At 44.9% G+C, this 16,048-nt stretch overlaps 1 protein-coding gene across 4 annotated transcripts in view; it reads left to right on the top strand.

The window, feature by feature from the left end:
• The window catches only part of CTNNA2 (catenin alpha 2), a 544,191-nt gene that overhangs the window by 409,751 nt on the left and 118,392 nt on the right, over window positions 1–16,048 (top strand). The gene's annotated exons all lie outside the window — the stretch shown is intronic.

The following is a 16,048-nucleotide window of genomic DNA, read 5'->3' as shown; positions in this document are numbered from 1 at the left end:
GGTTGTGATTTGTTTTAGTCATGGTTTGTTCAACAAACCACGTGCATCCCATAGATGAACAAACAAGCCACAGTTCTTGCTTCATTTCCCTGTAAACAGCAAGACTGCTTTGACTGGACATAATGCCAAAACAGAGTTTAAAAGCTATGGTTTGTAAGGCAACCACAAACCACAGCTTCACATCATGATTTGTTGCTAGAAAACAGGCCATATTTAGTCTACTGGATGTTCCAACAAGCCACACTTTGCTGAAACAAAACATGATTTAGCATTATATAGAAACCAGGACACAGTGTGTGTGTTTGATTTTTTTTTTTTACTTCAGGAGAGGAGATGTCTTAGGTTTCGCTTAGTTGAAATCTATTTACTTCCTCAGCTTAGCCCTATGGGGCCTTGTATTTCACCACAAGCTTAAACTGCACCCAGTCGATTGAGGGCTAGCTCATATTTCCTGTGTCTTGTCAATAAATGCCTCCAATAGCCACCAGTAGATTTCACTTAAATCTTTGCCAGACAAGCAGTACAGCAGGGAGGCTGTCTGTACCAGGCACAGGGCCAAATAGATGTTCCAGTGCACTGTAGCTGACACAAATGGATTAGAAAGCACATTGGGTAATTATTAGATTGTCTCTCCAAAATAGTTAATGCAGTATTAAAAAGAGGATGCAGGGTGGCTTTCTAGTGAACGGTCCTTATATGGCTAAACTCAACATAAGATAATCAGAAATGCAGTTGTTTTCTTTTAGACTTAAAGGTTTTCATCCTTGGAGGGTAAACCTTGGAGGTTTACATCCTTGAAGGTTTCAGGATCTCCACCTAAAGATTTGTGCATGCATTGTGTTTCCTATAACACACCTGCATAAAACTCCTTGTTTGTCATATTCTCACTGAAGCTGAAACTGTGCAAACCTCCAGGCTCCTGTAGAGGAGTTCACTGCCCTTTTGCTCCACCTAGTTAGCTAGGAGAGAGCTTAACCACAAACCCATGTTCAGGTGTCATGCTGAGACAAATCTTGGAATAGCTCAGGGCTTCTTCACACTTCCGCTGCTCCCCCCCCCCCCCCCGGGGAAAACCGCTCTTCAGTGCTCAATTGGAGTAAACAGCAATTGGGGTTTTGCCTGGATTGCCATTTGTTCTGATCCATCACTAAAGAGTGGGTTTTTCCCATGGAAAGGAGCAGGGCGAGGGGGAAAGTGCTGTGAGTTGGACCCATCCTTTCTAGGCATGGCCAGTGTAGCAGGCTTTTTTCCCCAGGGAGTACTCAAGGGTACGCAGTCCTGGCACCGCTTTTGTTGTTGTTAAAAAGTCTGGTACTTACTGTAACAGCTCGTGGTGAATACTGGCATCTGTTTTTCTAGGAAAAAGGCACTGGACACAACACAAGTGGAAGTGTGGACAAACCCTCAGTCAAAAAAACTTGGGAGGAGCAAAAAGGCTGCCAGCTCCTTTCCAGGAGTCCCCATCTTTGCATGGTCCCAGTAAGCCATAATGTGGCTTGCCATGATTTGTCAATGAGGTTGCTGTGGCATGTGAAACCCTCTCAATGATATCTTCACTGGGGTTGTGTGGCCACTGCAGATAGAACCAATCTCACTGTCATATTTTCTGCCATGTTGGAGGAACACTGTAAACGTCAAGGGCTTGGGGGTGGGCCAGGGTTGAATACAAACCGACAGGGGGGAATGGACAGGTCCAGCTCCCACTCCCAAGGCTCTGGGTGGGTACTTTATGACTATGGAAACTATCCATGGCTCTCAGTCATGTAGGCTTTTCTCTCATGCTTTCTGAAAGTGGCAAGTGCTCCAAATGGTCATCCGCAAGAATGAGAAGGCTGATAGAGCCTGAGCCTATAGAGGAAACAAGTAATCAAACATATGGAGATTTTTTTTCCTATGAATGATCTTCACATAGCAGGGTGGTTTTTTTTCCCTTTCCTTTTTGCTTTCAAGCATCTAGCAAGGCTCAGAAAAAAGAAAAGCGAAGCTCGCCAGGATTATATGGTTGCTGGGCTACCGAATGGGTTGCTAGTTCCATGGGGAGTTCAGGACTGAGATGACTGGTTTGTGGCAGGAGAGACTTGCTCACTCTCTTCGATTAACAGCAATTGAAAGTATATTTGTTTCTCAAGAGCACAACTACAGTTCCGTTTTTGTTTTTATGTTTGCTATTGTTGCATGGAGTTACTGACCATTTGTTATTGACCTCCTTTCTCGGTTGAGTTGGCAGATCCTCAGTTGTATTGCACTGCTTCTTATGCTACATTTATTTCAACTGAAATTAAAACATAAATGGGATCTCCCAAAAAATGCAGTTAAGACCCACCCTTTCTGCAGTCTCTATACTTTCTGATGCTATTAAGAGAATGGAGGCCTGTGGTCTGTCTTGACCGGAACTCCCTCAGGTAAAACTGTTGCTTCAGCAGCCTGTGGAAGCTTTATGAAGGGTGCCCAGCCACAACCTTCATATATTCCTCACCCCCCTCAAAGAAGTGTCTGTTCTTTTAAAGGGAAATTGCCCCACTTTGTAACCACAGTCTCCTAAGATATGGAGGCACGGAGGGCTCTTGCAGTTGGCAGCTTTTAAACTGATTGTTTTTCCCCCAAAGGCAGGGAGGGGAAATAAAGTGGCAGCCCCCGTAGCCATTGCCCTCCTCCCCTGAAAGCAGCAGGCACTGTTTGCCACCTGCAAATGGGGGGGGGGATTGAACTGGGACAGCTGCTTTGGTTTGGCCCTAAAAGGTTCCAGGGTCTCACTTACAAACCTGTACAGGAGGAAGCAGTTCCTAAGTGCTGCTATTACTCTTAAAATAATTACTGCCCCCCCCTGCAAATTTGCCTGTCTCAGCAGAGCAAGGAAGTTCTTGCCTCCCTTTGGTCCCCGCCTGTTTGGGCTTGCTCTCCTTCAGAGCCTTGTTCCCAAAGACAGTCACTTTGCATTAATAAACTGCAAAGGAGGATGTTGTGAAGCCTAACTCTGTACCAATCACTTTTCCCTCTTACAGGTTTCTAGGGATGTCCAAAATAATCAGCTGTCTGCAAAGAGCACTTGTTGGTGGCAAAGCTGTATAAGCCTATATTTTATGGTGATTAAAATTTGATATAGTGCAGGCAAATCAATAGACTCGCAGGGCAGGATAGTCATTTGCAACAGATGGAACTAAAGAACAGCACTTCTATTTCTGCTTTATAGTCTCTTTGTCTATTAGGCTCACAGGAGCTGTTCATTAATATCCCCTTGACCATACGGATGTCATTTGGGAAAAGATTTCTTTTGGTTTTGCAAAGTCAGGAAACGGCGTCTTCCCTTCGGTCTCTCCCTTGTGGAATTGTGGCACCTTGTTCTAGATGAGTCTTTGTTCTATTTTCCCTGCTATGCCCTCACTGGATTCCCCAGCTTGCATTGAACCCCTTTCTCTGCATGTACTTACTGTAAGGTCCAACTATGTCACCCATTTTGCTGGGTGCGTTGTACTTCCCTTTTCTTTTTGATTGTGCTCCATCAACCAGGGGTGGGGAACCTCAAGCCCAGGGCCCAAATGTGCCCATCCAAGACTCTTTCTTTGGCCCTTGGGACTCTCTCCCGTGGCCTCACTCCTCACTGCTCCATTCCCTCCTAAACTGATTTTGTCCAGCCGGAACGTGTCTTTGAGCTTATATACTTTATCTTGTTTGCTTGGATGGAGAAGCCTGTGGGTGTGTAGAAACCTCAGATGTTTTTGTGGACGAAATGTAAAGAGACACATCCACTGCTTCCCTGCCCACCACTGCCATATGGCCCCCTGAAGGCTGCACATGGAGGAATGTTGCCCTTGGGCTGAAAATGTTTCTCCACCCTTGCTGTTGTGTGAGAAGAGAGGGAATGAACAGGACTTGAGTGTCTCCTGTGGTATGAAAGAGAGTGAACCTCCTTTTGCAAACTGAGTGTCTGAGCAGGGCATCCAAAAGCCATCAGTAGCATGTGTGTTGGGCTGGAACCGCCCTCCCAACACTGCTGCTTACCTGGAGTGCACAGGGCAATAGTGAGATCAGGCAGGGATGCTGAGGTGAGTGCCAGATTGGGTGTGTCACTCCCACTGGTGATCCTGCATATCACAGAACTCATAGCACCAGCCAAGTGTCTGTAGGACACTCTCCACTACTGGAAGGGGCCAGACTTTAAAACTTACATGTCACATAAAATCAGGTTGTGAATAGTTTCCTAGTGTTAGGCTTTTCAAAGCAATCTACATTGTTTTGTCATGATCCTTACAGCTGGTAGAATTGTACTTTTGAGTGGGGATTGCAGAGACTAAGTGATGGCTTGCCTATGGCCACCTAGAAGGTGCATGGCAAAGGTAGGATTCAGGTAGGTAATTCCTGGCTCAATGGTTATGCCACTGTGCAACATGCTACATGCGGCACTAGGCTCCTTATGAGCATGAAAGGCATCCCAGCACACCAAATCAGCAAAACCAAACAGCTATTTATTGTGCATCTGTTTCAAGAAGTAGTACAATTCACCCACATTTTAGTGGAACTTTATTTCTGAACTGGCATCATTGTGAGAATGGAATGCATCCATGGAATTTGTCTCCAAGTGTGGCAGGAGGTGCTTGATATGTCGGCTGCTTATCTATTTAAGCCTTTCTTATTCCCACGTCTCAATAACACACACTGACTGCCAGACAGGTGGAATGACAGGAATGGGCACATATGTTGATTCTCCCATTCCCTACCCCCCCCAAATGAGAAAGGTAATAGTTTGATGTTCTTCTAAAATGGTTTGTGCTGTTTCGCCCCCACGTGCCTGAGGAGCAAGCATGGCTTGTGCCAGCCTTAGGTCTTGGCGTAAGACCCCAGGAGCTGGGGATTCTGGCAAGGAGACGATGCAATTGCAGATTCTGGCTGCAAAGCTCCCCCTGTGGCAAGCTGGCTTTGCAGAAATGGGTCGAACGGGCTGCAGATGGAACGAGGGGACAGCCCAGACAGCTGGTGTTTTGCCGGTTTCAATGCATCCCTTAACAACCTTTACTGGCAGAGTTTGTATTCAGCAAGGGGAGTCCAGGGAGGTGACATGATCAGGACTAATTTGGGTGATAATAGCCCTATGAATTTTTTAAGCAGTGCCTTGGAAGCCATAGATTACCCACTGCCATTGTAACATCTCCCCGGGGGTTGGAGGAGGGTGTGTGGCTTGAGCAGGTGTAGTTATGGGCTCCAAAACTTGAATTCACCCTGCATGAAGCTGCCTTTTAGTAGCTGTCTAGGAAGTTTATACCAGTGGAGGCTGCAATAGACAACAAAAGCTGGCCTTATTAAGAGGATGCATATCTGAAACCCCATTCATAAGGAGGGACTGTATGTAAATGAGGGCAGGCCTATGAGGGTGTTTTGGGAGGTGTAACCTTTCTCTCCCTCCCATGATGAGCAATGTCTGCCAAAATACCCCTCCCCCAATGCACCCATTGTGCCCAAGATCAGTTGCTTAATATTTGTTCAGTACTCTGCACACCTAGTGGTACCACGTGATTTATTCCTTGAAAGCATTTTCACCCCACTTTTCAGCTTACAAAAAACCAGTAGTAAAACAATCCCTGTCCTCAAGCTTATAGTCTAAAAGACATGTGCAGCTAGGAAAAGGGATGGGTTTGGAGGAGGGGGAGAAGCAAGCACAAAAACCAGATCTCAAAATTAAAGGTTTTAGGCTCATGCAGGAGGGAGGTTCTGTATAAATGTTTCACTGTGAGACAACCCCCTGCACATATAGAAAACTAGCACTTCAGTTTAGGAAAAGATCTTCCCCATGACATTGTCATTTATATTAATCGGATGCAGGAAACTTGGAAAGTTTAAAAACATCCCTCTGAAAGAGGATGCAGAGAAAGACTTTCATTCTCTTGTCTTCCTTTGTGGCTCATACATTCTTACATGCCAGTCCTAACTATTTTTATTTGAGATAAATGGGAATTATTTCTCTCTTTGTGCGTGCATCTGCATGTTTTGGACTGTGGTCTGAGTTTTTTTTCTGATGCATTTGAACCTTATCCACCCTCTGCAACATCCTTGAGAGTCCTGTGGCCCTGCAAATGTTGTTGGATTCCATTGGGAGCGTTTTGGAGAGCCATGATCCCCCCATCATTTGCTCTTAAGGACAGTGTTTTGTGGAGTTCCACAGTAATTTTATCTTCTCAGTATAGGTTAGGCTGATGGACTCATTTATCTGAAGCCATCCAGTGAGATCTATAATTGAGCATTTGAACCCTGGTCTCCTTTCCAACACACACACACACACACACACAAACAAACAAACAAACAAACAAACACACAAACACTCCACACCATTGCTTCTAGTGCTGGCCTTTAGCCATGTAGTTATTTATTCAACACCCTTCAGCTCTTTCCTTGCCTTTTCCCTGTTAGTCACTGAATTTTGGGTCCCGTTATATACTCACAATATTGTGTTAACACAAACACCTCCCCTCCTCATTTGATAAGTCTCATGCTGTGAATAGCTGAAAGGGGGTGTGATTTGTCTGAAGACAAGGAAGGTTGCTTCCTGCCCATTGGCCTCCTTTGGAAGAAAGCCAGATATCCTTGTTTGTCTAACTAAAATGCCTGGCAAGTTCCAAAGGACATGGCAGAGATAGATGTTGGGATGTGTGGGCAGGAGTGCGGGGAGAAGGGTGGGCAGAAAGACATTGAATCCAGAGAGGGTAGCCATGCTAGCCCGTTGTTAATAAGGACATCAGAAGAGCCCTACTGTATCAGGCGAAGGGCCCCTCTGGTCCAGCATCCTGTTTTCACATCAGTCAACCAGATGCCTATGAAAAGCCCAAAAGCCTATTGTCATAACTCATGTTCAGTCTTATTGTGTTTGGTCCCCTGTACACCTCATAGAGGATGCTGTGGTTAAGTGGTATGCAAATAGTTGAAATAAATAAAACAAGCAGGATCTGAGTGCAACATTTGTGCTCCTCAGCAACTGGGATTCAGAGATATATCGCCTCCTATTGTGGAAGTAGAACAAAGACATTGTGGCTCATAGTCATTGATTCTCCATAAATTTGCATAGTCTTTCAAAGTGATCCAGATTGGTGGCCATCACTGCATCCTATGGCAGTGAATAATAATAATAATAATAATAATAATAATAATAATAATAATAATAGCTATTGTTATTTGTTGAAGTACAACTGTGCTTTAAAAAATAAAAATAAATCATAGCTTGTTTCCTGTAGCAAAACCAAATAAGAGCCCCGTAGCACTTGATGTTGAGCATGAACTAGACCTCCTTTGGATCAGGTGTGAGCTCCCTTCTGCATCAGAGATGCAGGTCAGTCATAAAAGAAACCATTACTTTTCTGGCCTAGGAAGTCAGGTGGCACCAGAGGGCCAGCATGGTGCCAGCAGCTGCTATAATGCTCTTAGTGATACTGCCTCCTCTCAGCCTGGTAATATATTTCAGAGAAAGTCCTCAACCTGAGCACTTGATAGCCATAAGAATTTTGTTAACCATGAAGCAACACAAGACTCTTGTTTGTGTGTGTGTGTGTGTGTGTGTGTGTGTGTGTGTGTGTAAGTGTAAGCAAGAGAGAAAAAGAGAGAGAGGGAGAGAGAGGGGGGGGAAATAGGGAGAGAGAGAGAATCTAATTGTGGTAGTTTGGTTTCTGTTCCTGGAACAGGTACCATTATCTGAAATTTGCTATGAGTGCTTAATTAGACATAACATGGACACATTTGAAGCACGGATTCACAAAGCATTTTTGCTCATTTTTATTGGAGAGAGGGTTTTTTTCTTTTTAAGCTCTATCTGTCTATTTACAGATCTCAGTGTTCTGTTTGTCTACCTCTGAATGACCAAGGTTGCAACCATGTGCCCATTTGCTTGGGAATAAGCTCCGTAAAACACAATAGGGCTTCCATCTGAATCAACATGCATAGGTTTGGGCTATAAGAAATGGAAATCCAGCCATTGCCTTTCTGCCATTTTCAGCAAATAGTTATTTGTTTCTTAATAAAACCGCTTGCCTCTTGATTTGGAACATCCACTGCTTCTGATACTGTGTTCTGTGATCTTCTCTCAGTAAACTCACTTACTAATACCTGCCTAGGATTATCTCTAACCTTCTTTCTAAATGGCTAATCCCTTTTCGTACCAAAGTTTGGAATGGAGAAAAGAGGAACAAACATATTCCATTGGATTGAACAAATGGAGAGGGCTGGATTAAAGACTCCTGCCAGTGGAGACCTGGGGCTCTTTCACTTTCAGGTACAATTAGCTTTGCAAACGGATGCACAGGCTTCCATGCTGTCCAAGCTCATTTTGCTGTCTATCCCTCTCCCCCCTCGTTTTGCAGGACATTAACATGGTGTCGCTGCACTGTATTTTCATGCTGGAAGTTGGAAATGTGGGGCTATTCCTTCCATCAGTCCCAGTTCTAAATAGTCTGTGTTGGATTGGACACCCTGCAGAAATGCACGTGTCATAAAAATAACACACACAACCCCATATCCCACTGTGCAATGGGCAGTCCTCTGGCTGCAGGGCTGTCTGGTCCAAGCCCAATGGAAAGATGGGAAGGGGGAACCAAGGGACTAAAATCTCCTCTCCTTCCTCTTGCAGTCTGTTGGACTTCAGATGTGAGGTGCAAGCACAAACTTACTTGCTTTTACTTTTTACTTGCTATAATGTTGTGGCTTTGTGATTTAAAGAGGCTCATGAGAACAAGTTTTGAGCCTCCACACTTCAGAATGAAGGATGATCCATGTTTTATTAGACTTTTCCAAATACACAATTAGTGCTCCTCCGATAGCTACATTGTATCCTGTCCAGGATACACTTAAATGTCTTGCTTGGTCATTTTTAAAGTTATCAATGGCAGCAGCAGCTGACATGTGGGGAAAGTTAAGGTTCCTATTGCTGCAAAAGACTGAGAAATGTGCTCTTGGGTTTATGCAGGGAGGCGGCAAAGACCTCTTGTCTTGAAAGATTGCCTTTTTCCAATCCACCTGGCTGCTCTCATCCATTATAGTGGTGCAAAATATATTTGCCTAGACTTTCTGATGGACAATTAAGTTAGTAAAAAGCAAAAAGGGAAAGTTAGCAAGAAACTCAGTGGTGCTGGAACTTGCAGTGTGAAGACCAACTGGACTGCGATGTTCAGTGAATATTGGGGTTATGGGAGAATCCAGAGCATAGGGAGAAACAAACAGAAGTCAACATAGCATGAAATGTCTGCTCAGGAGGTGGCTTCTACAGGTTCATTAAGGGTAGTAGAGCTGATGCCAGATAAAGCCATCTTACTGGGAATATCTTTTTTAGTTCTTGTGGAGGAGCCCACAGAGCAAAGCAGAGTAGTTTTCACAGGACCATGGAGAGCTCATAGTGAACAACCTGGTCTGGAAATGATGGAAGCAAATGAGGCCTTTGGAGCAGCTGCCTCCCGTCCCTCTCCTATGTTGCATCCTTCTCTGGCAAAGTAGAGTCTCATAGAAAGTCCAACCATCTAGGTTGAATGTGATAATATCTCCTGCATTACGATCCTCTTTGCACTGGCGAGGAAGGAGGCACTTTGTGGCTCAGGAAAAGGTATCCATGAAGGTCCTGGTCCTGGTGGCCCAGGTCATAGAAGCTGGTTCAGTGGGCATCCGCCTTGCCAGCCTTAGGTTCAGTGGGCCACTGATCACCAGCATCAGGCTCAGAGCCAGGAATTCAGCTGGCTTTTCAGCCAGTGTTGCTACAGTCTGAGGCTTGAACACTGCTGGAGCCTGGAGTCAGGACAGGAAAGCCCAAATGAAATGGAATGGAGTTGTTCAACTCCTGTTCATTTCAACCAGGCTTGAGTGGGAGAACTGCCTGATGTTTTTTACAGCCCTGCAATTATATTGTGTGTGTTTGGAGGGTCCCCATTTTGATTTTCAATTAGGCTTGGTCCACCTTTGGAAACCCTGGAGAATAGGCAGATGACAAGCGTCCCATTTCTTGGCACTATAATGTACACGTCGAGTCCTGGATCTCAGAAAGCTCCTTTGTGACCATATCGGGCATTGTAGTATGGAGGAGGAGGAGAAGGAAGTCTCAGTTTCTCTGTGTGAATAATTACTATTTTCTCATGCTCAAACACCTTAAAGAAATGGTTGAATGGATTTTCTTCAAAGCCCCAGCAAGATTTCACCCACGGGCTCAGAAGTAAGCAAGAGAAATTTTCAGCCTCGGGGCAACGGCTCGAGAAAGTTTATACGAGATGGAGAATAAGGGCTTAAGTATGAGTGTGCTATTTCAACCTTAAGAGCCGTGTCATGGTGGATCGGCTGCAGCGTGCTTAAGAAAAAATATGTGTTTTTCTGATCCAGTGTTGACTTTAAAGACTTCTGAAGTTCAGAGGACTGCAGTGGAAGAAGAAATCCTGAAAGCAAGTGTGCCTTCACAGTAGTTTATTGTAGAATTATTATTATTTTTAAAAAAGAAAATACAAGGAGAGATCATAGGAATCAAGTGATGCTTCTCAAAAGAAGCAAGCACTCTGCATCTCAGGTAATCTGTGTAGACTTAGAAACATAGGGGTGCTGCCTCATTCTGAATTGGACCATTGTTCCATCTAGCTCAGTATTAGCTACACTGACTGGCAGGGACTCTCCAGGGTTTGTGGAGATGTTGGGAACTGAACACTGATGCTCTACTGCTGAGCTGTGGCCTTCCCAGTGTATCATATCAACCCTCCCCCTTTATATATGCACCTGATAGTGCAGAGCCCAAATGCTCTCCAGTGTCATTTTTTGTCTCAAAATTGTTGTGGTGGAGGCGGGGGGTGGGTATCCCCTGGAAAACCAACTTTCTAGTGACTAGTCCCCCCCCTCTCTCTCTCTGTGTGTGTGTGTTTGTTTCTCTGCTCTGTGGGGTTTTGTGCTACTAACCTATCAGGCTTACCTGTTTGATGATCTCACAAAGAGCAAGTGAAAGCTCATTAGAGTTTCAACAATGCTCCCTGTGCTGGTCACATGGATGATCTCAGAAAAGACTGAGAGGTTATATGATAGCCATCTTCAAATATCTATAAAGGACTGTCATGAAAGATGGCACAAGCTTGTTTTCTCCTATTCCAGAGCGTAGAGCCCAAATCAATGAATTCAAATTGCAATTCATTAGATTGTGACTAAACGTTAGGAAGTACTTTCTGGCACTAAGAGCTGTTTGACAGTGGAATGGACTCCCTCAGAAGGTGGTGGACTCTCCCTCACTGGAGGTTTTATAAGCAGAGGTTGGGTGCCATCTGTCAAGGATGCTTTAGCTGTGATTCCTCAATTGGAGGGAATTGGAAGGAACTATTGGGTCCCGTTCAGTGCCACAATTATATTATTCTATGAATAAGGGAAGAGATGCGGGTGGCGCTGTGGGTTAAACTACAGAGCCTAGGGCTTGCCAATCAGAAGGTCAGTGGTTCGAATCCCTGTGACGGGGTGAGCTCCCATTGCTCGGTCCCTGCTCCTGCCAACCTTGCAGTTCGGAAACACATCAAAGTGCAAGTAGATAAATAGATACCGCTCCGGCGGGAAGGTAAACAGCATTTCCGTGCACTGCTCTGGTTCGCCAGAAGCAGCTTAATCATGCTGGCCGCATGACCTAGAAGCTGTATGCCAGCTCCCTCGACCAGTAAAGCAAGATGAGCACAACAACCCCAGAGTCGTCCACGACTGGACCTAATGATCAGGGGTCCCTTTACCTTTACCTAAGGGAAGTGACAGTAACATGCAATAGAAAGTGTGAGAGCCTTCCTGCAAGGTCCATTCTGTGCCCCACCCCCCAAAAAAAACAACCCAGGACAAAAAGGGTGGGTTGCCTTCCACGTTCTCTGTAATAATGGAGGGATACAATCTATTTCAGAGAAACAGACCAGACAAGAAAGGAGGAGGAGTGGCGTTATATGTCAGGGATGTGTATACCTGTGAAGAGATCCAAGATTTAGAACCTCAAAGCCAAAGTGAGAGCATTTGGGTCAAAATTAAGGGAGAGAAGAATAACAGTGACCTCATTGTGGGAGTTTACTATAGATCCCCAAGCCAAACGGAGGACATAGATGATGCCTTCCTGGAACAGATGGCCAAGCATGCAAAAGGAAGGGAGATAGTAGTAATGGGGGACTTCAATTACCCGGATATTTGTTGGATGTCAAACTCAGCCAAGAGCATAAGGTCAAACAGATTCCTCACTGGCCTTGCAGACAACTTCATTGTCCAGAAAGTGGGAGAAGCTACAAGAGGAACAGCCATTTTAGATCTGGTCCTAACCAATGTTGATGACCTGGTTAGTGGGGTAGAAGTGGAAGGATCATTAGGCGCGAGTGATCATGCTCTTCTGAAGTTTACTATACAGCGGAAAGGAGCAGCCAAGCATACTAGGACTCAATTTCTCGACTTTAAGAAAGCCGACTTCATAAAACTTAGGGAAGTGCTGGGTGAGATCCCATGGACAGTAATACTAAAAGGAAAGGGAGTTCATGATGGCTGGGAGTTTGTTAAGAGGGAGATAGTAAAAGCACAACTTCAGGCAATACCAATGAGACGGAAACATGGAAGGTGCCTAAAGAAGCCAGGGTGGCTATCTAAAGAACTTTTAACTGAGTTAAGATTAAAAAAGGATGTGTACAAAAAATGGAAAAGGGGGGAAACCACCAAAGAGGAATTCAAACAAATAGCCAGCACGTGTAGACACAAAGTCAGAAAAGCTAAAGCACAGAATGAACTCAGGCTTGCTAGAGAGGTTAAAAGCAACAAAAAAGGCTTTTATGGGTATGTTCGTAGCAAAAGGAAGAACAAAGAAACAGTGGGGTCACTCAGAGGAGAAGATGGTGAAATGCAAACAGGGGACACAGAAAGGGCTGAACTCCTCAATGCCTTCTTTGCCTCAGTCTTCTCCGATAAAGAAAACAATGCCCGACCTGAAGAATTTGGAGCAAATGATTCAGCAGAGGAAACACAGCCCAGAATAACTAAGGAGATAGTACAAGAATACTTGGCTAGTCTAGATGTATTCAAGTCTCCAGGGCCAGATGAACTGCATCCAAGAGTATTAAAAGAACTGGCAGATGTGATTTCAGAACCACTGGCAGTCATCTTTGAGAATTCCTGGAGAACAGGCGAAGTCCCGGCAGACTGGAGGAGGGCAAATGTTGTCCCTATTTTCAAAAAGGGGAAAAGAGAGGACCCAAATAATTACCGCCCAGTCAGTCTGACATCAATACCAGGGAAGATTCTGGAGCAGATCATTAAGCAAACAGTCTGTGAGCACCTGGAAAGGAATGCTGTGATCACCAATAGTCAGCATGGATTTCTGAAAAATAAGTCATGTCAGACTAACCTGATCTCGTTTTTTGACAGAATTACAAGCCTGGTAGATGAAGGGAACGCAGTGGATGTAGCCTACCTTGATTTCAGCAAGGCATTTGACAAGGTGCCCCATGATATTCTTGTAAAGAAGCTGGTAAAATGCGGTCTTGACTATGCTACCACTCAGTGGATTTGTAACTGGCTGACTGACCGAACCCAAAGGGTGCTCATCAATGGTTCCTCTTCATCCTGGAGAAGAGTGACTAGTGGGGTGCCACAGGGTTCTGTCTTGGGCCCGGTCTTATTCAACATCTTTATCAACGACTTGGATGATGGACTCAAGGGCATCCTGATCAAATTTGCAGATGACACCAAACTGGGAGGGGTGGCTAACACCCCAGAGGACAGGAACACACTTCAAAACGACCTTGACAGATTAGAGAACTGGGCCAAAACAAACAAGATGAATTTTAACAGGGAGAAATGTAAAGTATTGCACTTGGGCAAAAAAAATGAGAGGCACAAATACAAGATGGGTGACACCTGGCTTGAGAGCACTACATGTGAAAAGGATCTAGGAGTCTTGGTTGACCACAAACTTGACATGAGCCAACAGTGTGACGCGGCAGCTAAAAAAGCCAATGCAATTCTGGGCTGCATCAATAGGAGTATAGCATCTAGATCAAGGGAAGTAATAGTGCCACTGTATTCTGCTCTGGTCAGACCTCACCTGGAGTACTGTGTCCAGTTCTGGGCACCACAGTTCAAGAAGGACATTGACAAACTGGAACGTGTCCAGAGGAGGGCAACCAAAATGGTCAAAGGCCTGGAAACGATGCCTTATGAGGAACGGCTAAGGGAGCTGGGCATGTTTAGCCTGGAGAAGAGGAGGTTAAGGGGTGATATGATAGCCATGTTCAAATATATAAAAGGATGTCACATAGAGGAGGGAGAAAGGTTGTTTTCTGCTGCTCCAGAGAAGCGGACACGGAGCAATGGATCCAAACTACAAGAAAGAAGATTCCACCTAAAGATTAGGAAGAACTTCCTGACAGTAAGAGCTGTTCGACAGTGGAATTTGCTGCCAAGGAGTGTGGTGGAGTCTCCTTCTTTGGAGGTCTTTAAGCAGAGGCTTGACAACCATATGTCAGGAGTGCTCTGATGGTGTTTCCTGCTTGGCAGGGGGTTGGACTCGATGGCCCTTGTGGTCTCTTCCAACTCTATGATTCTATGATTCTATGATTCTATGATTCTAACCCTGCTCAATTTCCCAAGTCTGTTGACCCTTACAAACCTCTCACTTATTGCCCTGTGCTCTGGGACAGGCCTAACTCTGTCCCTTTTCACATCCAGTGCTTGAATCACCAACCCAATTTCTGCTAATGGTTTCATTACACATTTCATTTACTTCTCTGGTGGGTCCCAGGTTTTTATGCCTTTGGATCTGAGGCAAATATGCATCCACACTGTGTCTACGCAGGCATACCCTGCTGGAACAGTCCACCCCACAACATTCCTCTTTCCACACCAAGTTTTAGCTGCTTCTCTTTCAGCTTAGGAACACAGGAAGTTGCAGGATACTGGAGAGCACCATGTTGGCTGCCTCTAACCTGCACTGACTGGCAGCAGCTCTTCATTCTTTTAAGAGAGAAATGCTTCCCTGCCTTAACTGAAGATGCCGGGGGATTCAGCCAGATCCCTTTTGCATGCAGAGCATGTGCTCTTCCGGCGTCTCCACAATACAGAATTTAATCTCTTGTTTCCTTCCTTAAATTTTTAATATCAATTGCTGCTTTGATTTAAGACCCGGCTTCCTCTTTTTAACTACGAGTACTTTTTGTTCATAAATGGGAGGAAATACCAAGCACTGCTGCATTACTGTTTATGTGGTTTCTCCTTTTATGATTCAAAGCAGGCATTGCTGTTATTTCTGTTAAAAACAAGGCGGACCTGCCATGCATGCAGACACATTTCATCAGGTTGCACTTTCATCTAAAAGAGCCAGGTGCCTCTGTAGCCAAGACAATAAGCTAGGCAGCCTCCCAGTTCAGAGTGTAGGCATTTTATGCCCTGGGAGGGTGTATTTTGAGTAGAGGAGTTGCAGGACAAAAGAGGGAGCTTAGCCATTTCTGCTCTTTCCGCATTCAGAATTTTCCAAGGTGCCCCAAACCACCCTCTGCACAGTTAGGGTTCCAGATATATGTTTACAGAGTTGCAAATCCACCTAGAACCTGAAGAAATGTCTCCACCCCCATGGTTCTGCCCGGACACTGAGGTCCAGCGCTGAGGGCCTTCTGGCGGTTCCCTCTCTGGGAGAAGTGAGACTACAGGGAGCCAGACAGAGGGCCTTCTCGGTACTGGCACCCACCCTGTGGAACGCCCTCCCACCAAATGTCAAAGAGAAAAACAACTAACAGACTTTTAGAAGACATCTGAAGGCAGCCCTGCTTAGGGAAGCTTTTAATGTTTAACAGATTATTGTATTTTAATATTTTGTTGGAAGCCACCCAGAGTGGCTGGGGAAACCCAGCTAGATGGGTGGGGTATAAATAAATTATTATTATTATTATTATTATTATTATTATTATTATTATTAGAGAAAAAGTAGCCGAAGAGCAATTCTGAGTGGGAAAATGAATGGCAAGGGAGATACATCCCTTTTCCCCCTGAAGCTTCTCTGCTCAAAACCGCCTCAACCCTTGGCTGTTTTTGCTTTGTTTTCTTCTTACAATTTTTGCTTGGGGTT

This window comes from Podarcis raffonei, chromosome 9, assembly GCF_027172205.1.
Source record: "Podarcis raffonei isolate rPodRaf1 chromosome 9, rPodRaf1.pri, whole genome shotgun sequence".
Taxonomy (NCBI): Eukaryota; Metazoa; Chordata; class Lepidosauria; order Squamata; family Lacertidae; genus Podarcis; species Podarcis raffonei.
The sequence above is the reverse complement of the archived record's forward strand: the minus strand, read 5'-3'. Positions and strand labels throughout refer to the sequence as shown.